At 40.8% G+C, this 26,955-nt stretch overlaps 1 protein-coding gene and 1 long non-coding RNA gene across 2 annotated transcripts in view; one reads left to right on the top strand and one right to left on the bottom strand.

The window, feature by feature from the left end:
* Positions 1 to 11,804: 11,804 nt before the first annotated feature.
* LOC106911014 (palmdelphin-like) overlaps positions 11,805 to 26,955 on the top strand; it is a 47,173-nt gene continuing 32,022 nt past the window's right edge. The window contains exon 1 of the mRNA XM_088001458.1: positions 11,805 to 11,985. The gene's annotated coding sequence lies outside the window, so the exon portion shown is untranslated. The remainder of the gene's footprint in view (positions 11,986 to 26,955) is intronic.
* LOC148153506 (uncharacterized) lies at positions 13,366 to 14,492 on the bottom strand. The gene is made up of 2 exons (XR_015761652.1): positions 14,297 to 14,492; positions 13,366 to 13,664 (listed from the first exon to the last, which is right to left on the bottom strand). It is a non-coding gene; the product is annotated as an uncharacterized LOC148153506 (long non-coding RNA).

Raw genomic sequence — 26,955 nt, 5'->3', positions numbered from 1 at the left:
CCACCAGGATCTACAGCACTGACATTGGGATGTCATTCGGACTAGAGAAGTGTGGCCGGATGGTTACAAAGAGAGGGAAGGTCGTCCGCACAGAAGGGGTCTCACTCCCAGAGGGAACAATAGCAGACATAGAGCACAGCTACAAGTACCTGGGAATACCACAAGCAAATGGCAACCTCGATGAGGTCACAAGGAAAGGAGCCACAGCCAAATACCTCAAACGAATAAGGCAAGTCCTGAGAAGCCAGCTCAATGGCAAGAACAAGATCCGTGCAATAAACAGCTATGCCTTGCCAGTAATCAGATACCCTGCCGGAATAATTAGCTGGCCAATGGAAGAGATGAAGGCCATGGATGTTAAGACTCGGAAGCTACTAAACATGCATGGAGGGTTCCACCCCAAATCCAGCACCCTGAGACTGTACACGAGCCGTAAGGAAGGACATATTTTGTCTTTACAGAATTACACTATTAAAAATATAAACAAGGGCAGAATGCTACCTTTTAGTGACTGTAATCTATAAAAAAGCTGCCTGTTTGCTACACTTGCAGTGGAGATGAAGATGGTCCATTCAGGAATGCAGAGCTCCATCAAACTTTAAGGTGGAACTGCAGAAAAAAGACAAAAGCAAAAATTGAATTGTTAATGCATGTCACCGTGAGAAAAGCCTACTGAGTTCTGCTTAATTTTTTTTTAAAATTTAAATCACACATTTTTGACTCATGAAGTTAACTTTCTTTTTTGCAAAACAAACTTATTTGCGCTCGTCAGAAATCTTTTCTTGCTATTCTAAGTTTTTGATTGTGTCTCAAAGTTTTGCTTGTGATCCTCACATGATATCGTGGGGAGGACCTAAAATCGCAACAAAAGATTTCTGATGTGTGCAAATAAAAGCTTGTGTTTGGTAAAAATTAGTTATTTAATTTAAAAAAGTCTTTTAAACAACTTTTTTTTTAAAGGAATCATTACAATTCCAAAAGTTTTAATTACAATTTTATTTTACTTAACTGAGGTTAGTTTTTTTCTTTTTCATTGAATAATTGGGAACCAAATTTAACGTCATACTCTGCGAACCAGACCCTAAACTTAAAGTCTGGGTTGAGTTTTTTCCCCTTCATTAATGACATACATTATATCTCTCATGGTAATTCAGGGTGTGTTATTTTTAATTCTAAATGAATATCCTTGTTGGACTATTATTTAAGTGCTATTCTCTTTCAAGACATGTTTACCTAAAGCTAGAATAAATGCAATGTACATTATGCAGCAAAGGAAATTAGAAGATCGGACATATATCCATTATGGAGATAAGTTTTGGACGGACGATGTTCCCCTATTGCATAAGCAATACTGAAGAATGACTGCTATCATTAACGATACAGGGAAGAAGCTTTTTAGTTATCTAGCTTTGCTAGCAAAGTCGGTAGCTAGCAGCTAGTTAATAGTACAACAACAGCCTAATGTCTGTATCATAAAAATAGTGAATCAATAGATATGAACAGTTTTTCCTCACCTGAGTGTCTCCTCCCACTCAATAGTTCTTCAGAGAAAGGCAGACAGAGGCCTGTCAGTGTCTGTTGTATTTCATTACCTCTCTGCTTAAACCGCTACTCCGGGCTGAAGCATAAACGATACTTCAAAGTTTTCCGTCTTCTCACAAGTAGCAAGTCTACTCCAATTTTATTCACCTAAAACGTTTTTTATATATATAATTCACCAAAGACTGTTCTGTAATCTGGAACGTTCCAGAGCTCCAGTTAGCCGCCTTATCTCACCGCGCTAGAGGCAACTGCATCATGCGTCACGGGCAAAAGGTCAAAGGTAACAAGGTTACTGGCTTATTATGTTGTACAAAAAAGAAACAAAAAAGCAAATAATTTTAGTACATGTTTTTATGTGTCAGAAAAGGGCTTAGGAAATAATAATACCAAAAAAAAAATAATAATAAAATTGACCAAAAGGGCACTTGGGGGCAAGGAGCAAAAAGGGCAGGTGCTCAAGCATCCCCAGACCCCCCCCCCCCTGCACGTGCCTGGCCCTCAGTGTAATGCGAACACAACAGGGCTGGAACCGTTCCGTTCCATACCGTTCCATGCAGTGCGAAAGCGCCTTAACTGTGGAGCTGAACGTAGCAAACGTTCCAGATTACAGAACAGTTTTTGGTGAATTAAAAAAAACGTTTTTGGTTAATTAAGTGGAGTAGACTTGCTACTTGTCAGATAACGGAAAACCACGTTGAACGAAGTATGTTTCTGCTTCAGCACGGAGTAGGTTTAAGCAGAAAGGTAATGAAATACAACAGACACAGACAGGCCTCTAGTCTGCCTTTCTCTGAAGAACTACTGAGCGGGAGGAGACAGCCAGGTGAGGAAAAACTGTTCTTATCTATCGATTCAGTATTTTTATCATACAGACATTAGGCTGTTGTTGTTGTGCTATTAGCTAGCTGCTAGCTAACGACTTTGCTAGCAAAGCAAGATAACTAAAAAGCTTCTTCCCTGTGTCGTTAATGATAGCAGTCATTCTTCAGTATCGCCTGTGCAATAAGGGGCACATCGCCCATCCAAAACCTGTCATCTCCATAATGGATATATCTCTGATCTTCTAATTTCCTTTGCTGCATAATGTACATTGCATTTATTCTAGCGTTAGGTAAATGTATCTTGAAGGAGAATAGCACTTAAATAAAAGTCAAACAAGGATATTCATTTAGAAGTAAAAAATAACTCACCCTGAATTACCAAGATATTCAGGGATATTCATATATATATATATATATATATATATATATATATATATATATATATATATATATATATATATATATATATGAATGTAATAAAAGTGTGTCATTAATTAAGGGGAAAATGTCAGGGTTCCTGTGTGTGTGTGTGTGTGTGTGTGTGTGTGTGAGTGATGAGTGATGCATCTGTTCCAGCGAGGATCTTGGTGGAGAACCTGGGCAGCCTACGCAGGTGGATCTCATCTGCCTCATCAGTGTTGAGGATAAAGGAGCAGCAGAACATTCACTCAGTGCTGGATGATTAACGTGCATCGGTCAGTCTCTGGATTTTCACTGGATCAAGTTCCATTGTTCTCTCCTCCTGAGGATTTACCTCCAAGTCTGCCTGCCCGCTGTTCCCTCCACACCTCTCCATCAGTTCTCCGGCTCCAATCAGTACCATCCTCACTCTTCTCAGGAACCTCCGTGACCAATTTCCACACTGGACCTTGGCAATTCCCCCATGCCTCAACCATAGCGATTCTAAAGTAAGCCTTTTCTCTTTGCATCGCTGAACATCTATTTTTTTGAGCCACCAGTAACCCCACTCTCATTCCAGGCACCTCCGATTGTATGACACTACCGCCCCCCAGAAGGACTAAGAAGAATTGCCTGTTGACTTAAGAAAGAAAATAAAATCTTACCTTTACTCTGGCTTGTTGATTTTGCATGTGGGTCAGAAGGTTAAAGCTGAACATGGCAGAAAATACTCAGTCCAGACTTTAAGTACGGTAAGTTTAGGGTCTGGTTTGCAGAGTATGAAGTTAATTTCCCCCCCCCAATTATTCAATGAAAAAAAATTTAAAAAAATAACCTCAGTTAAGTAAAACAAAAGTGTAATCAAAACTTTCGGAATTGTAATGATTTCTTTTTTAAAAACAAAACGTTTTGTTTAAAAATCTTTTTTTTTTTATTAAATAACTCATTTTTGTCTCCTGAACTTAAAAAGTTATTTGCCAAACAAACTTTTATTTGCACACATCAGAAATATTTTGTTGCGATTTTGGGCCCTGCCCACGACGTCACAAGCAAAACTCTGAGTCACAAACAAAAACTTAGAATAGCAAGAAAATATTTCTGACGTGCAAATAAGTTTGTTTTGCAAATAATTTTTTCACTTCAAGAGACAAATGTGTGATTTTAATAAAAAAAAAGAAGTTTTTTTTAAGCAAAACTCAGTAGGCTTTTCTCATTGTGACATGCATTAACAATTCAAGTTTTGCTTTTGTTTTTTGTTTTTTTCTGCAGTTCCACATTAAAGTTTGGTGCGGCTCTGCTTTCCTGAATGGACCATCTTCATCTCCACTGCAAGTGTAGCAAACAGGCAGCTTTTTTTATATAGATTACAGTACACTAAAAGGTTGCATTGTGCCCTTAACATTTTTAATAGTGTAATTCTGTAAAGACAAAATATGTCTGGTGGTCCAGCTCTGATTTACATATCTTGCTAAATTGCGGGTTTGAATATTGCAATACTTTCCTATAACAAAACAGACCTGCAGAAAGAAATTACTAATAAAATATCTTGCATATGCATAGTTGTATGCTTTATATAGAGATTTTCCTTAAATTTGATTGTATATCTCACAATTTTGTAATTTATCATTGTTTATTAAGCTCTGAAAGCTGTGTGGCTTTGTTGATATTCTGTCCTAGAATGTGGTAAGATGTGCCCCCTTTTTTTGAGCACCTACCCCTTTAGTGGTGTCTGCACAGCCCTGGTCACCTGTAGGAGTTTCTACATGTCTACAGTGAGGTAACCACCTCACAGCAGGAAGGTCCTTGGTTCAAATCCAAGGTGGGCCGGAGCCTGTCTGTGTACAGGTAGTTTGGGTTCTACCTGTACAAGAGAGTTTCTTCTCCATGTACTCCAGTTAACTTCCACATTCCAAGACATGCAAGGAGTCTGAATTGCTCCTAATGAAGGAGCTGTTTACCTCATATGACCATGATGAGGAGGGGAGGTGGAGAGCTGACCCCTCACTCAACCTGTGGCTGCTGAGGATCCCTGCTGAAGATCCCACTGTTCTGCTCTCAGTCATTGTTTTACAGTCTGAGGTTGATATCCTGCTGGAAGACCCACAACCTGCCACTGAGACCAGGCAGCACATTTCTCTCCAGAATACCTTGTTAGTCTGGGGATTTCATCATATCCTGAACAGAATCAAGACACCCTGTGCCAGATGGAGCAAAGCAGTCCGGCGCATAACCCAGACTCCTCCATGTTTCACAGTAGGGACAGCATTCTTTTCTTGCTTTGCTTCATTTTTGTGAATGTTGGCTTAGAGCAGATGAGCCTTGCCGAAAAAGCTCACAACAAATTGTGCAGAGTTAAATCAACACTGCCGAGTCTATTTGGTCCTTTTCAGAATTCGCATTAATCCCGGCAATTTATGACAACTTTTCATAATTTAATTGCCATTAAGTAGTTATAAATAGTTATAGTTAGTTATAACTATTTCAAGTGTTAGAATTACAAAATTTCTTGTTAAAATAACTCTGTACGAGTTAAATTAACACATATTCTAATAAGGACTTAATAGACTTGGCATAGTGCTGATTTAACTCTGCAGAATTTGCTGTGAGTCTCATCTGTCCAAAAGATATTCCCCGAGAAACTTTGTGGCTTATTAATATGCTTTCTCACTTTGTAATGCTTTGTTTCCTCCTTGGTCATCTCCTATGAAGTCCACTTTGGCTCAAATAACAACGGTTGGTCTGATCTGACCCTACAGCCCTTGCCTTGAACATGCTGGCAAGGGCCAATGAAAGCTCACACAAGCTCAAGGACAGACGGCAGTGAAAACAACTCCATGCACGGCCACATCTCTGAAACGTTTATGGGATCAACAACAATGAAGATAATCATGTTTTCAGTCAAAGGAAAGAAACTCTAAATTGCACGGACTGCGACTGCCTTCAAATGATTTATCTATCCACTTGTGGTTCAACACTGCCCCCTGCAGGACACCGTGTGTGCATCCCATAACAATTAGAGGATAGCCGCATATTAAGCTGAGTATGAATTAACTTAGTAAATGAACAATGTAGGAATTTCAAATATGCAAAGGGGCTGCGTCATGTAAAATTGATTTTTTTTTTAGCTTTAAAAAAGCTAAAAAAGGTGTTTAGGGTGTTCTGTTTTTCACTAATCATTCAGTCAAAAACATAGCTGGAGTGTAGCTTTGATCCTTTAATGCATGTTTGAGAAATCATTTACAGCTACAGTATGTACAAAAACAGGTTTTTTGATTATTTGTTCAAACTGTCACTATGTCATGATGATATAATATGAGACAGCTGTAGCACAGCAGAGAACAGTGGGATCTGAGAAGCTCATACACACGAATGATTGACAGCCATGAGACCCTCCGCCTGGCTCTGATTGGTTGTTTCTGATGGAGCTGTGTATCAAACTATCACAACATAAAGAAAATAATTTTATTTTTTTAAGAAAACTTACAAATGCACACACGTGTGTGTGTGTGTGTGTGTGTGTGTGTATATATATATATATATATATATATATATATATACACACACACTGCTCAAAAAAATAAAGGGAACACTCAAATAACACATCCTAGATCTGAATGAATGAAATATTCTCATTGAATACTTTGTTCTGTACAAAGTTGAATGTGCTGACAACAAAATCACACAAAAATCATCAATGGAAATCAAATTTATTAACCAATGGAGGCCTGGATTTGGAGCCACACACAAAATTAAAGTGAAATGTTCCCTTTATTTTTTTGAGCAGTATATATGTAGGTGCTGGAGGAACCATCATGGGAGGACAAGCCCCTACATGGGATGTACCACCGACAAATAACTGAAGTGGCTGATATCAGGCAATCCTACCAATGGTTGGAAAAAGCTGGACTCAAGGACAGCACAGAGGCCCTCATCCTGGCTGCACAGGAACAGGCCCTAACACCAGAGCAATAGAGGCTCAGATCTACCACATCAGACAAGACCCAAGGTGTAGGTTGTGCAAGGAGGCCTCTGAGACAGTCCAGAACATAACAGCAGGGTGCAAGATGCTGGCAGGGAAAACATACATGGAACGACATAACCAAGTGGCAGGCATAGTGTACAGGAACATCTGTGCCGAATATGGACTGGAAGCCCCGAGGTCAAAGTGGGGAACACCCCCAAAGGTGGTGGAGAATGACCGAGCTAAGATCCTGTGGGACTTCCAGATCCAGACCAGAGGAAAGCCGTTGTGGTGGATGTAGCAATACCAAGTGACCACAACATCAGGAAAAAGGAGAAACTGGAGAAATACCAGGTCCTCAGAGAGGAACTGGAAAAGACCTGGAAGGTGAAGACCACAGTGGTGCCTGTGGTCATCGGGGCCCTCGGGGCAGTCACCCCCAAACTGGAGCAGTGGCTCAAACAGATCCCAGGAACAACATCAGACATCTCAGTCCAGAAATGTGCAGTTCTAGGAACAGCCAAGATACTGCGCAGAACCCTCAAGCTCCCAGGCCTCTGGTAGAGGACCCGAGCTCAGAGGGTGAAAGAGACCACCCGCGGAGGGTGAGAAGGGATTTATATATATATATTATTCCACCTGAAAAAATGAAGCATTTATTGCTGTAGCAATAAATCAATAAATGCCATCAATATGTTTGTGTTCATGTTTTTTTTTTTGCGCAGGACTTGCTGGCTATATATTCTAAGCTGTACTTCCGTATTTGTTGCTGGAGATAATAATTTGGCGTGCCAGGTGTCGATTTTGTGAGGGCTCTATCTTTAGACTGTAGAAGCTAAATCACTTCATGTGTTGCCATAGTAACAAGACTGCAAGACTAAAAGCACAAGAGTAAAAGTGATATACTGGTGATGGAGGTGGGAACAGTGATGAAATTGTTAAAAATGGAAGGATTGTTCATGAGTGAATGAATGAACAATTGGGTGAGCAAAACCATAACACAGCTGCCTGTGCAGGAAATAATTATGCCATCACATAAATTTTCCACCCTAAAAAATGAACACACAATGTCTTTTATAGCTTTTAATAGGGAGACAGAAAACACAGCAGTGTTGTGTTCAAGACCACCTAACCCGAGACCAAGACAAGACCAAGACCAGAGTGTATTGAGACCGAGACAAGACCAAGACTTTTAGGGTCCGAGATCAAGTCAAGACCAAGACCGAGGGAAGTCGAGACCGAGTCAAGACCAAGACCAGCGGCCCGCGCTCCATGACACAATGAAATGTAAAATATGATTGAAATTGCTTCTCAAAATAATCTGAAAGATCCATATTCCCATAAAAACACCTAGATATTAAATACTTAATACATTTTACCAATATTAAATATTCCATTTCTGTGCTAAAATATGTGATGGTCTCGTGCCATCCCTAAAAACATAACACCCTGGGCATTTGCCCATATTGCTCATATAAGAAACCACCACTGTTGCACCATTAAACATAGCAATTGAGGCAATGCCCTGACAGTAAATAACGCTCAACTATGAACACTGACCAAGGAGCAACAAGCAAGAAATAACCAAACAGAAGGCACCCATCATGACTGTTTTCACTCTCTATCCCAGTACATGAAGCCAGGTAGTTTGACACCATGGCAGACATTACAGCTGCCACTTTGAACAAAAACAATCAAAGAGCAATGTGCATGCTCTGCGTGCTCTTTCGTTCTTGTGTTTTAGTTATTTGTTAATTTAAATATCAACGTACATAATTAAATAAAATAATGATGCAGTGTACACAGAGCATTACAAGAACAAAGAACGGGTGTTCTGTCAGGTCAGATCGTCATACGCTTAGCACAGACTCACGGTGTTCTGTCAGATCAGCATACGTTGTCAGATAGTCGTACGCTTAGCTCAGACATGCATACGCTGTCATTACCATATGATTTTATTTAATCAGCAACTTAGAATCATGACGTAGATCATCATACACTTGGTTATTAACAGTTGTACGGCATCCAGCTGCAGCCAGACCTGCTTTAAATACACTTTGAAACCATGACAATGCATGTATATCCATCTAGTTATCATATTATGTCATATTATAAACAATTTAATGACTTATTTTCGTCATAACTTGTTGCGTATACTGACAACTCCACTGACGGTCGGACTTAATGCGCATGCGCTGGCATGGTACTCACTGCATGTATGCTATCCTGACAGCGTATGGTAATCTGATAGAACAACGGCAATATCTGTCAGACACGTCATTACCATAAGATTTAATTTAATCAGCAACATAGAATCATGACGTAGATCGTCATACACTTTGTTATTAACAGTTGTATGGCATCCTGACTTAGCGGTTAAGTGAGTTTTACACGGGCGTGTGTTGTAGCTGACTCCAGCTGCAGCCAGACCCTGCTTTAAATACACTTTGAAACCATGACAACACATGTATATCTATATAGTTATCATTGAAAACAATTTAATGACTCATGTTCGTCATAACTTGCTGCGTATGGTGAACTGACAACTCCTCTGACGGTCGGACTTCTTAATGCGCATGCGCAGGCATGGTACTCACTGCATGTATGCTATTCTGACAGCGTATGGCTATCTGATAGAACAATGGCTCTCAGCGACACTCCAGTCCAATCTAATAAGTAAAGAGAGGAGCAGATGAATCGTACTGTTCCTGAATGTCACATCACTATATTGCAGACTTTTGGACACAGCGCCGTCCCATATATGTGACAAGTCAGTCAACACCTCCGCACAATAATTCAGCGCAGTGAGTGACAACTTTACAATGCTTATGTGTGTCTATACAGCTAGCTTTGCTAACATCACGTCAACGGATCTTACCTTCTTTGAGCTACTTTTCAAAGTGACGAAAAAAGTTAGACGTTGTCCCCACCGTCTGTGAAAGCGAAGCGCTGCTGAGTTAGCTGTGGCCATCGGATTTCTTATGATTTATGCAGCGATATTCCATTACTGACGATTAGACAAACATTTTCTGCCGCTGAGAGAAAACCACTGCATGTCCTGGAGCGCCGCGAGCGAGTGAAAGGTGGGGAGGGGGAGGGGGAGAAACAGGTAGTTGCTTGGATTTTAATTGGTGCATTTTGCATCCACTGAAAACAAAGATGTTAACAAATAAACTGGACAGTATGCTGTACGTTTAGTGACATTTTCACAGTTGCGGTCTCGACTGGTCTTGAAATAAAATGCCGAGTCCTCAGCGCCCGAGACCGAGACAAGACCGAGACCAAATGCGGTCGAGTCCGAGACGAGACCGAGACCATCAAAAAATGGTCTTAAGACCGGTCTCGACACCAAGACCAATTTCGAGTACCACAACACTGAAACACAGCAATGAAATAAATATCTGATAATCAAACAAAAGCCAGCTTAGTAGCTACTAGGTGGCTCAGGCTTTATTGGAAAGCACTGAAGTCAGACTGTTTTTAGTTGGAGTTAGCTTCCACAATTTTGCTTCTCTTCCCTTTGTGTGGAGGAATGTAATGACAAAAATCAAGAGCTGGCATTTGTAATTGAAGGGCAGGATTTTATCTCTCTTTCAGATACTCTACACTCTCAAAACTTTATTTCTGCACTCAGATTTGAAGCTTCTCAAACAAATTTCTTCTCCACTTGTACAAACTTTCTCTCTGCATGGATCTAAACTGCAATTGCAAGTCTCTCTGCTCAGCTTTCTAATGTTTTTCACTGTCACAAATCAAGGAGTTTTGTCGCCTAGCAGCCATTCCAACCAATAGGATGACAGCGTTCCTTTCGGAAGAGAACCTGGGTGTGATTGTGTGGCTACAATATATAGCTGACAATTCCTCCTCTGGTGCCACCCAGTGAATGTAGGAAAAAGAAATTCCACTTCCTACCCTATGTTACAAATTTCAGAAAGTCATCAAGGATTGATCTGTAAAGACAATAAACATTGTAAAATATACTTTTAATCATTTATAGTATTTAACTTTCCGGGGTTTACATATCAATGTACAATTGTTGTCTCATAAGTGTGATGTGTCTTCAACTCTGACATTCAGTAGGGAGAAGGTCACCACATGGCACAATAACATCTGGGTTTAATCAGAGTTCAATAAAAAGAACCAATCTGCAATTCTCTTAAAAGGCTCTCTGAAAATGGGAAATACTGTGTTGCTACAGCAACAGTAACCTCTCAAATTAAAGCCTTCATGTAAAGCATCACTGAAGGAACATAATAGGCAAGCAACAATTTCCTAATATTGGCTGGCTGGTGTGTTCCGGCATTAATTCTGAGGCTGGTGTGTGAAGCTGATACTGAGTGTGTGTTGAGGGTGTGTGTTTGGCTCTGGGATAACTGCAGCTGAGTCACAATGGATGCAGATAGAGGCATGCCTCTCCAGGCTGCGCTGCTCTCACTCTGACTTGGTGGTGATGGTTAGATGTAGAATCAGTCATTGGGATGAACAGATGAATTTGTTCACAGAGACAATTACACTAATAATCTGATAATTATTTTATTTTATGAAATATTACTGAGAACATTGCAGGGAAGCCCTTATTAATGTAAGGAAAGTACAATTTGTTAGACTCTGCCTCCAGCATGCAGCGCTGCAGAAGCCCTGGACTAATCCATGTCCAGAGCTGCACAGGTGGCTAGCTTTTAATAGCTGGCTGGGCTAATGAGATATCAGGCTAAGCTAACTTTACTGACTTTCCCCTTACAACACAGTTTATTTTTGAAGAAAATGAGATTCTTTTGTCATGAGAACTCCAGATCTTAAGTTTGCTGTAAACTCTGCAGGTTTCCATCATCTGAGGAAGCAGCCAGGCTACTGCAGCCTGTAAAGCAGAATGCACTGATGCACTGCCACTTTTATGATTCAAGATCTAATAGATCCTCTAGTCTACAGAGACTTACTAAAATGGAACACACAGGTGACGGGTGTGGTATTTATTGTTATTTTCTAACATGCCTTGAGCCAAAGACCATACCAAGGTTCCACACACACCTCCCTAAGAGCCAGGCGGAGGGAAGTTGCTGGGCGCTGGTATTTCAGGCACACAGCGCAGCTCTATGACAGATAAAGACGCAGAGAGAGAGAGGTGGAGGGGGAGATCTGACTCGCTCCCAGCCTACACATTCTCCCAGCAGCCTCAGCCCCAGTAATGTTGAGTACGCTGTGAGAGTGAGCTCTACCTCTCTGAAACACTCTGCTGTTGGAGGAAAGACAAAGCTAAAACCTGTGAGTACATCTTTCTAATCCTTCAGCTCGTCCTGCTTGCCTTGATGCCTGTAATGTAAGCAATGGAGAATTCCACAGAAACATCTTGCTATGTATGAGACTGTAGACTAAACTACTGCTGCTCTGCTACTGCGTAGGCTGAACACTCTGCAGTCATCAGGACACAAGTTGTTGTTGATCTGGAAATAAAATGAGGACCAAGGGTCTTTTGATCCCTAATCTCTTAATTCCTTTAAGCTGTCAGCTGTTTGCAGCATCCCAGCAGGGTTCCGCTTTTATCTATTAATATTTACATGAGGACAGCTACATGGAGTTACTGCATGGAATCATGTCGTCATTTCAGAAACTTTCTCTGTATCACAAAGGCTGATCAAATACTCACCAAAACTGACAGCAGCCATTGTGAATGTGGGCATGTGCAAAGTAGGACTGTTACCCTCCCACTCAGCCATTCCTCACTGCCTTCAGAGAGCCAGTAAATAAGTCAGTCAACTAACCATTCAGTCAACCAGTCAGTCAGCCTCTTCTTCATTCCTCTTTAACACATTTGCAGAACTGAGGACAGCACAAAAAATGCCAACATGGCAGTGGTCATTTCAAAGATTTTTTCAGCATTTGAAATCATATTAATGTTATTCAAATATAATATTTATAAAACATAAAGAAGATCTAATAATATGCCCTCTCTTTAGAAAGTTTTCAAGATGTATGATTTAAAGCCTCCTTTTCTACAGGAGGGGCTTTGAGGGTTCTTTCTAAGCTTTACCAAAGTTCATGGTGCCAAGCAGGAAGAATGGAAGCTTCCCAGATAGCACAGAATGATTGAAACAACATTGAATCAATGTCAGCCAGAAACATTGAATCAACGTTGAACGCCGACACTGAAACAACATTGAAACACTTGTATGTTGAATCAACGTTAGGGTTTCAACCATAACTGACATATCAATGTTGATTCAACCATCGTCTATGTCAACTTACATGCATATTTGTGTGGATATTGCATTGAATCAGTTAGGAATCAATTTTGATTCAACCTTCATCTGAACGTGCATCTGAATGCATATTTGTGTTGATTTTACATTGAATCAATGTTGATTCAACACACATTTGACTGTGGATCTGCATGCATGTTTGTGTGTATTCTACATTGAATAGGTTAGGAATCAACGTTGATTCAACCATCATCTGAATGTGGATCTGCATGCATATTTGGGTTGATTTTATATTGAATGAAAGCTAGGGATTTATGTACATTTTTAGGTCTGATAGATCTACATCATAACATGCCACTAAAAGTTTCTTCACTGGTGTTAAACACTATATTATTGGCAGATGATGGGTAAACTGTGTACAAAAGGTTAAAAATGACAACATGGGTTTGATATAACTTTTTATTTAAGAAAAGAGGGACAGATCTTTAAACATATTTGATTCCTTTTTGACTGTCAAAACAACAGTCTGTTGTCCACAGAAGAACAGAGTCCATGAGGTTAAGCTTTGTACTGTATGAAGTAGGGAAACGGTGCAAGTTGTGGTAACCCCAGTTTGACTCTGGTTGGCGTCACTTTGATTCCTTGTGATGTCTTCCTCTCATTCTGGCACGTAATGAAGCCACTTCTCGACAGTTTTGCTGCAGTCCTCAAGAGTCAGCTTTCGGTCAAACTGCAGAGCAACAGCTGAAAAACACAAAAATAAAAGTGAGGAAGGTGCCGGTTAGAAATATGATAAACATTTGAAAAGTTCTGAAAGACATTGAAAGATTAAAAAGTGTACTGGTTACAGGTCTGAGAACAAATGCAAACCATATAGTTCCCAATGTACACTCACTGTTAAATTAATATTTATCTTAATCTTTACGTATACAACTACATTTACCCATCAAGCTGCAGTATAGTGTAGGATTTATGATATTGATATTAAATCAATATTTAAAATAAAGGGTTGTTTTATCAGAAAACCTAAGGATAAAACTCAGGGAGGATCAGGGTTTATTTAACACACCAGAGACAAATAAATAGAACAAAAGGTGATTTATAGTGTAGTTGGAAAAATTATCTATAATTTATACAGAATAAACTTCCATCTAATAGCTGGTTCAATCTTCAATCAACTCCAAATATTTCCAAATAAGTTGATTAAATTCCTTAAAAAGTGTCTATATGCTAATAAAGATCCCACACAAGTAACAATAGTCCAGTTCAATTTAACCAGTTACCAATCCAAGGATCAACAGACTGAATCAGTCATTAGCAGGTTTAGTTCAGTGTTTCACCTGCCTTACATGTTAAGTGTTTCCCTTCTGCCTCACCTGGATTGAATCTGTGGATGATTAACAACCTTCTGCACTTCTTGATGGCTGCAGACGGTCATGCAAACAACTAACTTAGCTGTTCTGGAACAGAGGCTCATTTAAGCACGTCCCTAAGCACATCATAATAAAAAATTAAAAACAAAAGATTACTATCACAACAATTTAAAGCCCACCTGGAGCAGCCAGCCTTACACTTTCTTGTCCACCACATGCTCTCCCAGACCAAACAATAGGCCCCGCCCTATTTTAAAAACTCAAATCCCACAAAATCTCGCAGGATTTCATACTTAGGCCTGGAGTGGTGGGTAGGATGAAAATAATACAAAAGGAGACATGACCTCAATTATTAAAAATATCCGTTTTGCCCCAAAATAACCAGGATTACTATGGGCACAAAACAATGCCCTTATTTTTCAATAAACACATTTAAGATCAAAGTAATATTGAAAAACTTACCATAAAAGTGCTCAGCGGAGAATTCAATTCAGAAGCCGGTAGCAAACAAGCCAGCAGCAAAGTGGCTGTTTGGTTGGGACAAACCACAAGTGTAAAATTGGGGAGGTGGACTGTACAACTCCTAGTACAGACTTGTAGATGTTTTTGTGTCAACACATTATGCACAGTCAGTAATAATATTTACAGACAAGTAAGAAAATGTACAGAAAGGAATCACAACCCACTGTTCTCAACATGGGAGGGAGAAGGGGGAGATGAGCAGGTGATGAGGGATGCAACAAACTGCCCAGATTGCACACAATGGTAAATCAACATTGAATTATAGTCAGAATGGTTGATTTTTGGTTGAGGTCAACAACTGACGGTTGATCAACCATCAAACAACCATCCAGCTCTAGCCAAGTAACCAATGTTGAAACTGTGCCATTGAATCAATTTTGTTTTGTGGTTGAAATCTAATGAATGAAATGGTAATGTCTGATCAACGTCTGATCAATGCTGAATAAATGTTGAATCAATGTCAGCTGTTTTGCCACACCCCTTCACCTCCTCTCCTCTTCATCAGAGTTCTGGGTCAGAGCATTTATTAGTGAGTGGGGGTTATTACATTTTAAATTAACCACTGTAAAGGATAGTGGGTGATTAATTTCTGTACATTTTCTTACTTTTTTTTATAAAAAGTCATTTGTGTGTGATATATTGACAAAAAAAACATCTACAACTTACAACAAGGAGTGGAGCGGTCCACCCCTGCTATTTACATGAGTGGGATGTCCCAAACACACAGCCACTTTGCTGTTGGCTTTTTGGCAAAAGATGTTAATTCAATGTTGAATTGCTATCATGTGCAATTTGGGTACAGAACTGAATCACAACTCAGTGTTGTCAACACATAATGTTTAAGTTAAAATGTGATTCACCCTCACCTAAAAGGGGTTGTGCTGTGGTGGCGAAGGGGTTAAGCACAACCCACAATGGAGGCCTTAGTGCTCAACGTAGCTGTCGCAGGTTTGATTCCTGACCTTGGTGACCTTTCCTGCATGTCTTCCCCCTTCTCTCATTACCCACTTTCCTGTCAATTAACTATTGAATTAGAGCCAGAAAAATGAAAAACCCTCACTTAATATTAAAGTTGTTTCACCCGATTGAGGGGTAGGTGGGGCCAGGTAAGGGGTGGGCGGTGGGGGGAAAGGGGTGTATGTGTGTCTTTGGCGGGTGGAGGGAAGGGGGTTGGGCGTTTGAATGGCAGGTGGTGGAGGGGTGCAAAAAACAGCTTACATTGATTGAACATTTAGATTACTAGTTCTTCCCCAAACCTTATCCTCAAGGCAAACTGACCTGCGTGTTTTCAATTCAGCAAAACCCTGTTAATCAGATGTCAATTAAAATCATGTGTGCTGAATTAGGGAAATGCCTAAAACTTGCAGGGCAGTGTGCCTGGTGGACCGGTGCTGAAAAACACTGGATTTGACATTGACATTTCATTTATTTGATGTCAACCACAAAACAACATTGATTCAATGACACAGTTTCAACGTTAGTTAATTGGCTAGAGTTGGATGATTGTTGGATGGTTGATCCACCGTCAGTTGTCGACCTCAACCATACATTCAACCTTTGTGATAATAATTCAACATTGAATTAACATCTTTTGCCAACAAGCCAACAGCGAATCAGCTGTGTGTTTGGGACATTCCACTCATGTAAATGGTGGGGGTGGACCGCTCCACTCCTTTTAGTATGTTTTTGTGTATCACACACAAACAGTCAGTAAGAATTTGTATTAACAAGTAAGAAAATGTACAGAAAGGAATCATCAACCACTATACTTTACAGTGGTTAATTTAAAATTGAATAACCCCCGCTCAGTAATAAAATGCTCTGATCCAGAGCTCTGATGAGGAGGTGAGGAGGGGAAGGGGTGCGGCAAAACAGCTGACATTGATCAGATGTTGATCAGACATCGGCATTTCAGTCATTAAATTTCAACCACAAAACAACATTTATTCAATGACACAGTTTCAACGGTAGTTAATTGGCTAGAGGTGGATGGTTGTTTGATGGTTGAGCCACCGTCATTTGTCGACTTCAACCAAAAATCAACCATTAATCAGACTTCGGCATTTCAGACATCAGAGTTCAACCACCAAACAACGTTGATTCAATGACAGTTTCAACGGTTTGATTGGATGGTTATTTGATGGTTGATCCACCATCATCTGTCAACTTCAACCAAAAATCAACGATTCTAACTATTTTTCAACGTTGATTTAACATCGTGTGCTATCTGGGTTCTCTCTCCTGTGGATCTTAGAGAAGAGAGAATAATGGAAACATGAAGTTCGTCCTAATATTGTTAATTCTAAACCCAGTGCTTCTGTTCTTTACACATGATAAATGTTAAATGACTCTAGTTTGGAACAGTTATACTGGGATAGACTGGTGACCCGTCCAGGTGAACCCACCTCTTGCCCATTCACCACTGAAGACAGACACCAGCAACCATCATAACCCCTGTATGATGATGGATGGATGGATGGATGGATGGATAGATAGATAGAACAGCACTGTTCGAAGTAAGTTGTTCTTTCTGTGCAGAAACGGTTCTGAACGACTGCTGTCGTTAACTGAACACAGAAATGTTTGGAAGCTTACAGGCTGGTTCTGGTGCACTGGGTGCAAAAGTCTAACGTTTAACACTGACTCATTCTTCTAACTATTGACAGAAAGGAAAGTTCATCACACGATCTATATGCTATATTGCTTTAAACAGACACAGGTGTTCCACTCAGCAAGAGTAAAGACTCTTCCATTTCTGGATGTTTCTCTAGACATTTTTCAGTTCACGAACAAAATGTCATACTTTACAAGTTCATATTCAGAAAGACCTGACCAAACTGAATCGATGCATTCTAATCACTGAGCTTGGATGAAACAGGAAAATATAATAATTTGAATCAGGTAAGAGAAACTCGCCTGAGTCCTGCTACAATCACACCAGATGTTGGATTATTCTTATTATTAAAATTAATCTGAGATCAAGTTTACCTCCTACTGGGATTTTGATGTTCTTTGTTACATTTACAGACAGGAGCTCACAGCTTAAACATATCAGTCAGGAGAAGGTTTGAGGAAAAAATTTTAGAGAAATATATTAGGCTAAGTCCGTCAACCCCAAGCTGAACTTTTACATATGTTGTCACATTACAAAAAAGTATTCAAACCCCTTTTCTCTGAGTGCAACTAATTTCCTTCACAAGTTTCCTGATTACTGCTAATGACTAAACAGAGTCCAGCTGTGTGCAATCTAATCTCAGTAGAAATCCAGCTGCTCTGAGACGCCTCAGAGGTTGTTACAGGTCAGGGAGAAAACTGTGGAGAGGCTTAAAGCAAGCTAAGGCTGGAAAAAGATTTTAACATCTCACTGTTCAATCCGTCATCTGGAAGGATAAAACCAAGGCTTGTAAAAGTAATTAGAGGAATAAAATGTAGAGGTGTGCCGATCGATCAGCCACTGATCATAATCGGCCAATTTCCATGAAAAAGTGTATGATCGGTGATCTTCTCTGGGCCTTTTCCCCTTTGCAAAGAAACTTTCCAAAGACACCTGATCTGTTTCTTACTCATTTTGCTGCTTGTGGGCTCAGCGTTGGTGCGCAAGTAACCAGTTAAAGGATTTTCAAAATAAAAGATCCTCCAGACTCAAATAATACATAAAACGGAAATATTTAATTATTTCTTGCGTGGCCCGTTGCCAATTGGTCCACAGACCGGTACCGGTCCACGGACCGGGGGCTGGGGACCACTACTATAACGCACTAAGTGAATGGGGAAGTTTGCGTGTTGCGGCGGAAAATTGAAGCACCCCTGCCAGCATGCCTAGGTGGGCCCCATATGGGGGAAAGGAGGGCTGACATATGGGTCCCACATGGGTTTGCCCATGTAGGACCACAGCCTACATGGGCCCTACATGGGCAAACCCATGTGGGCCCACCACCATGTGGGGCTCATGTGGGGCCCATGTGGGCTGTGGCCCTACATGGGCAAACCCATGTGGAACCCGCAGACAAACTCATATGGGACCCATCTGGTCTGCCCTCTTTTACCCCATATGGGGCCCACATAGGCATGCTGGCAGGTTACGTAGGGTGAAGCACGTCAAAATGCATCAACACGACAAATCTAATGTGGCATAAAAACAATTCCATACTTGACAGAGCTTGGCTACATCGAGGCTCACTGCAGTAAAAAAGACATATGGAGGATCAGATAGCAGGTAAAGCAGCGCACAGCTACACTCACCCGGATTAGCATGACGGTCAGAAAGCTAAACCTGCAAAATTATTTAAGTCTTCGAGCTGCGGTGTAAGACGCTGGTTCTGCTCTCGTTGTTGAACCCCTGCTACGTGCTACAGGTAGTAATATTTCACAGACGGAGCGCCGCTTCTGCTCCACCTGGTAGTGACTCTCATACCGAACCTGCTTAAAGCTGCAGCATCTAATTTAAAAAAATAATTTTTACATACGTATTATAACTTTTGCTGTCCTAACATGAGAGAGATAATCTCTAAAAAAAAAAAAAAAAAAAAAAACAATCGACCTCCTCTGCCTCCTCCCTGTTCTGCATAATTACTCCGTTCAGTCAGAAACAGCCAATCAGAACTAGCAGTAATCAGCTAGCGGGAAGTTTTCATTCAGTAACTCAGGATTGTTTATTGTAATGGAACCTGTATCTGCCTTTGAATGTAAAGTTTTATACTTGAATGTTTTGGCAATGTTGAATGGTTTTATTTTGACTTTTTTGCATTATTTAGCCTCTTCAGAGCCTGTATATGTTTTCAGTCTGCTAAAGATAGTATTATCGATAGCAGTACAATTTGCACAACGTCTGTTTTGTTTTCTTCTTGGAAAAAGTTATTAAAAACAATTTTTTGTCTAAATTAAGGTGAATTCATGGATCCTTTTTCCACATAATGTAACCGGTAGTGCTCATGATTAAAAAAGTAATAATTATGTGATCGGTTTCGGTGATCGGAATCAGAATCGGCAGGAAAATACCTGATTGGCACATCTCTAATAAAATGTTAAACTTCTTTGCTCGTTGTTTTCCTGTAGTGTCCTGAATTCAGGGTTACGCATGTACAACAGTGGAAACCACACAGAGAACAACCAGTCGCCATTCAACTTCAGACATATGTAGAGTTTTATTCAGATTGTAAATACATAGAAAAAACAGATCAGCATCACACCCAAATCATCAAGAAGTCCAAACCACAAAACAGACATTAATTACTTGAGAAAAGTAGAAGAATGAATAAACATGTAAAAATAGGAGACGAACAAAAGTAGGAGAAAAGCAAAGGTGCCTTTGGGAGGTGCTGCTGCAAAACAAAGCAACTCGGCTTGCTGCTATAAAATGGGGACATTTTATTTGAGAGGTGTGTTCATTGAAGGTGTGTCCTCTCCTTCTAAACCTCTAAGCAGTTTCAAATTACCTAGATGGGATGGTCTAAATCAGTGGTTCCTAAACTTTTTAAACTTTTTCTCCTGGGCCCCCCCAATGGTTTCCAAACTATTTCTGGGTCCCCCCTATGGCTTACAAATGGCTGTCTGGTTGAATGATGTGTGTGAGCGAAGGGGGAGGGGGGCGATTCTTAGAGGACTCCCTGTTATACTCAGCCCCGGGTCCAGACGAACAAGGGGGGGAATCAACTTTTTGAGGGGCAAAATGAATCGTAGCCGAACATAGACAACAACACCAGTAGCCTAAGCTCCTTATTAACAAGCTTAAGGTGCTGTATTGATATTAGCTAGCTAGCCCCATTGTATCAAATTGACAGAGGAATAACAGAGAGTTGGCCATTCTAAGGTAAAAACCCAGCGCATACAGTGTTCATGGTTTTTTTTTCTTTTTTTTTTCATTCAGACGGCTTCCCGCGCCCCCCCTGCAATGGCACGGCTTCCCCCTAGGGGGCGCGCCCCACAGTTTGGAAACCTCTGGTCTAAATGATTTTGTCACCTTCTTTGAGACCTATTCAAAACCAAAGATGAAGAGAGAGAGAGCAGAGGTGCAGAGTGAGTAAAAGTCAGAGAGAGCAAAGGTCATTCTCAAACAGGATTTTCTCATGTCGGTTACTTCTGGAATCTCTCCTGTTCCTCCCTTTCTAAACATTTGAACAAAGATCCTAGTTGTCAGAAAGAGATTTATTTTTCACCTAGACCTTGTTTTGTTTTTCTCCAGGTTTTAAGTTTCTTCTTTACCCCTAGAAAATCACCAAAGAATTTGACTTATGTGAACAGACAGAACTTGTCTTTTCCATCCTGTTTTTATCTGAACTGCCTAGCATCTGTTTCCTTTTCTGAGCGATTCATCAAAAAACAGATTCCTGCATTAAACCTAAAGTATATAGGCAATTTGGAACCCAGTGTTCTTATTTTAAAACGCTGATGATTTTATATAATATTGTACATATGGTTAAGTTTAAAAACTAGCATATTTGAATTTTATTTTCCTAACAGGCTCTAATGGAATGGTTTAAAAGAAAAAAACATCCATGAGTTAGAATGGCCCTGTCAAAGTCCACACCTAAGCTCAATCTAGAATCAGTGGCAAGATCTGAAAACTACTGAGCTTGAGCTGTTTCACAAAGAAGAATGGGTGAAATTTTCAGTCATTAGATGTGCAAAGCTGGTAGAGAGAAACCCTAAAGACTAGCAGCTGGAACTGCAGTAAAAGGTGGTTCCACAGAGTATTAACTCAGGGGGTGAGTAGTTTTGCACACCACACTGTTCAGAAATAAAACATAAACATGTTTACGTTTTATTTCTACTTCACAATTGGATACAACTACTTTCATGTTTGTGGATGTAATGTAACAGAATATGGAAAAGTTCAAGGGGTTTGAAGATATACATGTATCTCTCTGTATATGTTGTGTATATATATATATATTTAGTGCTCACTTGTGGTTTTCACAAGTGAGCATCAATCTGAAGCTAATCACCTGGATGAAGTGAGGCTACGCAGTCAGCAGACTGAGTGCTGAAGAGCAGGCTGGCAGTGAGTGTACAGTTAATCCACCAGAGATCAGATTAGGAGAAACTGGGATTGGAAGTCAGGAGAGTGTAGGTCGAATGGCCAGACAGACAGCAGGGGAAGAGGTCACGCCTCTGGGACTGAGGGTTGCCATGGAGAGCAGACATAGCAATGACCAAGGCCAAACTCACAATAGCACACCTCCAGTGGAAATAATAGGACTCATACTATTAGAAAATAAGTGATTATAACCAGCTTGTACACTAAATCAAACTTTACTATCCAATGTTCCAAAAAACTCTCTGAACAATCAGGAGTTTGTCCCAGCTTCATACATGAACCAATATGATGCTGATTTTCATTCAAAACTAGACAACACATAAAAATTACAGATAGTGTGGATGTGTAAACCTTTACAAAATAGACTTTCCCCCCTTCTTCTTTGGTGTTGGAGAATCTGACTAAAAAGTTTGTCTTGTTCTTCAGGTTGAATCCAAACTGGTTTTCAGTGATTTTCTGACATTTTATTTATGAATATCTCTCACCTCTCATGCTGTTGGTTATATTTCTGGCTCACATGGAGGCAAAAAAAAGGTGAAAATTAATAAGGTTTTTTTGAACAAACAATAATAATAAATGCTGGTCTTTGGAGGCATGAGGAATGAGGAGCATGGGAACAGAGTAGGAAAGCGGTGAGAACTTGGAGATTGAAAACTGAATGCAAATGATGAACTGAGATCTTACTGATGACGAAAAGTCCTCCAGGGAGAGGTGAGTGTAGTCTCGGGTGTGAGCAGGAGTGAAAGTAGGGGGGTACGGTAGGGTACTGCGTACCCCTAAAAGATTTAGTGGGGGTATGCAGTACCTGCAAGAGAGGGGAGCGGCTGTCTGCTGTAAAGAATCAATGGGTTCACTGTGCAACCGTGAGTGCACCCACTAATCAGCCGTGACTGCAGTGGTGGGAAGTACTTAAGTACAATTTTCGTAAAATTCAGTGTGAGATACACTGAATTTCTTAGTTTATTTATTTATTTTGCTGTTCATGTTTATTATAGTTCACCGGTACCCCACCCAATTTGTTTTATTATAATAAGTTAATTCCTTCACAACTTTATTTTGTGTCTGTCTTGTGCCGTGATCGTCTGTACTAATATTTCCTATATGTCACTGAATGTGTCTGTTTTACGTGTGTTCCTCGAACGTGCCGTTTTGCGGGCCAGTGTTCTGCTTTTCGTCTGCTGAGGAGCAGGGTAGAGGAGCTGAGTTTTCTTGTGTTAAGGGAAATAAAACCCATTTTGATTCACAAAGACAACTCCGGACGTCATCTTTGCCTAATCCCAGCAACATATAATGGCGAGCCAGCTAGGAGAGATGTTTTAAAAGGATTTTCGTCGCAAAAACACGGAGACTTTTAGAACCATTGGCAGGTAACGGTAGCATTGTGCGCCGCTCAAGTAAAACTCTCTTCGACCATCGGACCTGAGATCAAAGAGATTTAAGAACAGTTTTCATCCAAGAGGTATAAAGACATTTATGTGAGTCCCCACAATGGAACTGGAAACTCTGCGAGACGAAGTCACAGCCGCGCTTTGTCAGTTAAGCCGTGATCAGCTGTTGGAGGTCAGTTACCAACTGAAATGCTTTGCTACAGAGGAAGAGCCCATGAACGACAGAACCAGACACCAGCTGATGAAGGCTGTAGAAAATAAGCTAGATGAAGTTGAAAGCAGCTATATGATGATGCTGTGCAGTTTGTAAAAGAACTTTCATGGGCTCTGGGCCAACTGGAAACTAAAGAGGAGCGTCGTGGAATCCTCCGCTCATTCGATACAAGTAGCAAATATGAAGAGCTGCAAGGAGAGATCAAAGCCATCGCGGAGAAACTCAGAGTAACAGAAGCTGCTGCCAGCTTCGGGCTGAGCTCATCAGCCAAAGTACCGGAGGTGACTATTCGCCGTGAGTTTCGCATCTGTGGTCAAATAGGAGGGAGCGGGCAGCGGGATCGGCTGTCCTACACCAGCCTGCTGCGCCAGATAGAGAATGGACTCCGCAAAAGCCACAGTCAGCTAGAAGTTATAAAAGTGGTAATGAGAGCAATAAACCCTGGTCTCAAGTTGCGGGATATGCTGGAAATAAAGACTGATTTGATGCTCCCACAGCTAAAGACAATACTAAAAGAACATTACAGAGAAGATGACACATCTGACTTGTACCAAAAACTGGTTAATCTTTCCCAGGACCCAAAAGAGTCAGCTCAAGACTTCTTACTCAGGGCCATTGAGCTTAAAGACAGGCTTCTATATGCATCCCAGAACGAAGAAGGAGAAGACCACAGTGTGGACCTGGTAAAAAGAAAGTTTTTAAGATCGGTGGGTACAGGACTGCAAAATGATAACATCAAATTTCAGATGAAGACACTTCTCGACGACCCAGATGTGACTGATGAAACACTGATTGAGAAAGTTAATGAAGCTGCCAACCTTGAGACAGAGCGGCTAAATAAACTAAAGAGAAACAACCCAAAAACCACAAGGATCAACGAGCTGCTCACTGAAGATGAACCACGCAGCAGATCTCAGACCAAGGACGACAAGACAACAGCTCCTGCTCCACCTGAAATGCACACCTTGGTGAACGAACTGAGAAACAAGGTTGCAGAGGTAAAGCAGATGTTCATCGCTTCCCTGAACACCAGTAAGTGGCATGCTGCAAAGAGGACATCAGACACCGGGGGTACCCAGAGAAGGAGGGGCTGCAGAACCTGCCAGAGCAACGGAAGAGGAGACGACTGCACCCATTGCTTCAAATGTGGCCAGCCGGGTCACATTTCCAGAGGATGCAGAGCTCCACGTCAGCTGCAGGCAAACATCCGAGGGCCACTGCCATGGGACCAGCAGTGACCCGGCCACTACATGAGGAGTCCCGCCACTGCCTTTTCTGCCACCGGGAAGAATCAGTCAACACTCCACTCCAGAGGTGTTCAGGTTGTTCAGCTGCCATGTATTGTTCCAAATCATGTCAGACACAAGACTGACGCATACATAACCATACATGTAAAGCTGTGAGACTAGCTGAACAATATCTGGGTGAAAAAAATGAAAAAAGTTGTTTTCCACTTGTAGAAAATTTTGACATTTCCCCAGATAAACAGGGGAAGAAATTAGTAAAATTAATTGGTAGGTGTAAAATGGTGAGCTGCACTTTTGACAATCTACCAGTTGACACCAGCATCCCAGAAGGACTTCATATGCAAGAGGTACTGTATAAAGTGAAAAGGGGCAACTCAGCCATGGTCCCAGTGTCTGTCACCAACACAATGTCACTTTAAAACCACGTCTCATGCTGGGCCACATCGAGTCTGTAAAAGCAGTATATCCAGCCACTTTGCAACCAGTAGAAAACCAACAAACTAATAACATGACAAGTGATGCAGATGTTAAAGTTTCATCACCTCCCAGGAGGGACAAAAGTGATATTTGGGATCCTCTTGTACAGTTGGATCATTTAACTGGTGAGCAGCAGCTTGTAGTAAAATCCATGCTCAGGGAGGAGTGTAAAGCTTTTGCCAAAGATGAAAATGATGTTTGTTGTATTCCCAGTCTTCGCATGCACATTACTCTCAAAGATCAGACACCAGTTCAAAAGACCTACATGTGCCTAAACCACTGCACCAGGAAGTAAAAACCTACCTGTAGGACCTGATAAGCAGAGGCTGGGTTACAAAATCAAAGTCATTCTATTCTTCGCCAATACTCTGTGTGAGAAAAAAGTCAGGCGAGCTCAGACTTTGTGTAGATTATCGAGGACTTAATCTCAAATCAGTACCTGACAGACATCCTATTGCCAGAATACAAGACATGCTGGACAGCCTTACAGGTAGCTCCTGGTTTACAGTATTGGACCAGGGAAAGGCTTATCATCAGGGGTTTTTAGATGAGGACAGCCAGCCCCTCACAGCATTTATTACTCCGTTGGGTTTATACCAATGGACTAGAATCCCATTTGGACTCAGTTCAGCCCCAGCAGAATTTCAGAGAAGCATGGAGGAGTGTTTGTGGGGTTTGCGTGATGATGTCTGCCTACCTTACCTTGATGACAATCTGGTTCACAGCAAGTCATTTGAGGACCATGATGAACACGTAAGAGCAGTCTTACAAAGATACCGGAAACATGGGGTTAAACTCACTGCCAAGAAGTGTGAACTTTTTAAGCCGAAGGTCAAGTTTTTGGGTAGAATGGTGTCAAAAGAGGGTCATAGCATGGATCCAGCAGAGATTGCCCCCGTGCTGGCGCTCAGAGAAAAACAACCCAGCACAGAGGAGGAGGTGAGACAGATTCTGGGCTTTCTGTCTTACTACAGATCTTATATTCAAGACTTTTCATGTGTAACAGAGTTACAAATGTACTTTTTTTAAATTATAATTTCGAATTCATTTTATATTGAGAATTTGTGAATTTTATCTTCAGTTATTTTTATTTGTTGTTTTTGCCTGCGGGGGTCGCCTTTCTGCACTCTGCCTCGTTTGTGTCTCCTGGGCTTCCGTAGCTCAGTCCAGCCCTCATAAGTGTTTCTCCGCTTCCCCCTTATCCCTCACAGCGTTGTTCTGCGCTGCTGTGGGTAAGTCAGAGGAAAGTTCGCTGCTGCAATATACGTTTGTTTTCTGTACGGATGTTGTTGGTTATGTTGAAGTTTTACCAAATGATGATTATTGTTGTTTGTTAATGTGTTATTTTGCAGTTTTGAACATCATTGTGGGGTTTTATAACCAGTTTTATTATAATGTTCTCTTTTTTTTATTTTGGCGCGAACAACCGGTGCTAAGCCAGCACAGTTCAGTTGAACATTGTTTTATTCTCCCATTTAGGCTGGAGTGCAGGGAGAGTTGAAGAGGAGATTGATTTGTTTTTTCACTCTTCTCCCCAAGGTATGTGTTTTTATTTTAAGTTATCCTTTTTATCTCTGTTTATTTAACTCTGCCCCACTGTATTGTGTTGCCGTGGCCACCAGGTGGCGTTTTCCCCTCATGTTTTTAGTTTATGATTATTTTTTTTAGATTTATTTTTTTTGTTGTTGACTTTTGTTGACTCTGGAAAAAAGTAATAGACAGCATTGTTCTGCGCTGCTGTGGGCTGGAGTGCAGGGAGCGTTGAAGAGGAGATTGAT

This window comes from Poecilia mexicana, unplaced genomic scaffold (assembly GCF_051168715.1).
Source record: "Poecilia mexicana isolate PSO_F unplaced genomic scaffold, ASM5116871v1 scaffold_20, whole genome shotgun sequence".
Classification (NCBI taxonomy): Eukaryota; Metazoa; Chordata; class Actinopteri; order Cyprinodontiformes; family Poeciliidae; genus Poecilia; species Poecilia mexicana.
The sequence above is the reverse complement of the archived record's forward strand: the minus strand, read 5'-3'. Positions and strand labels throughout refer to the sequence as shown.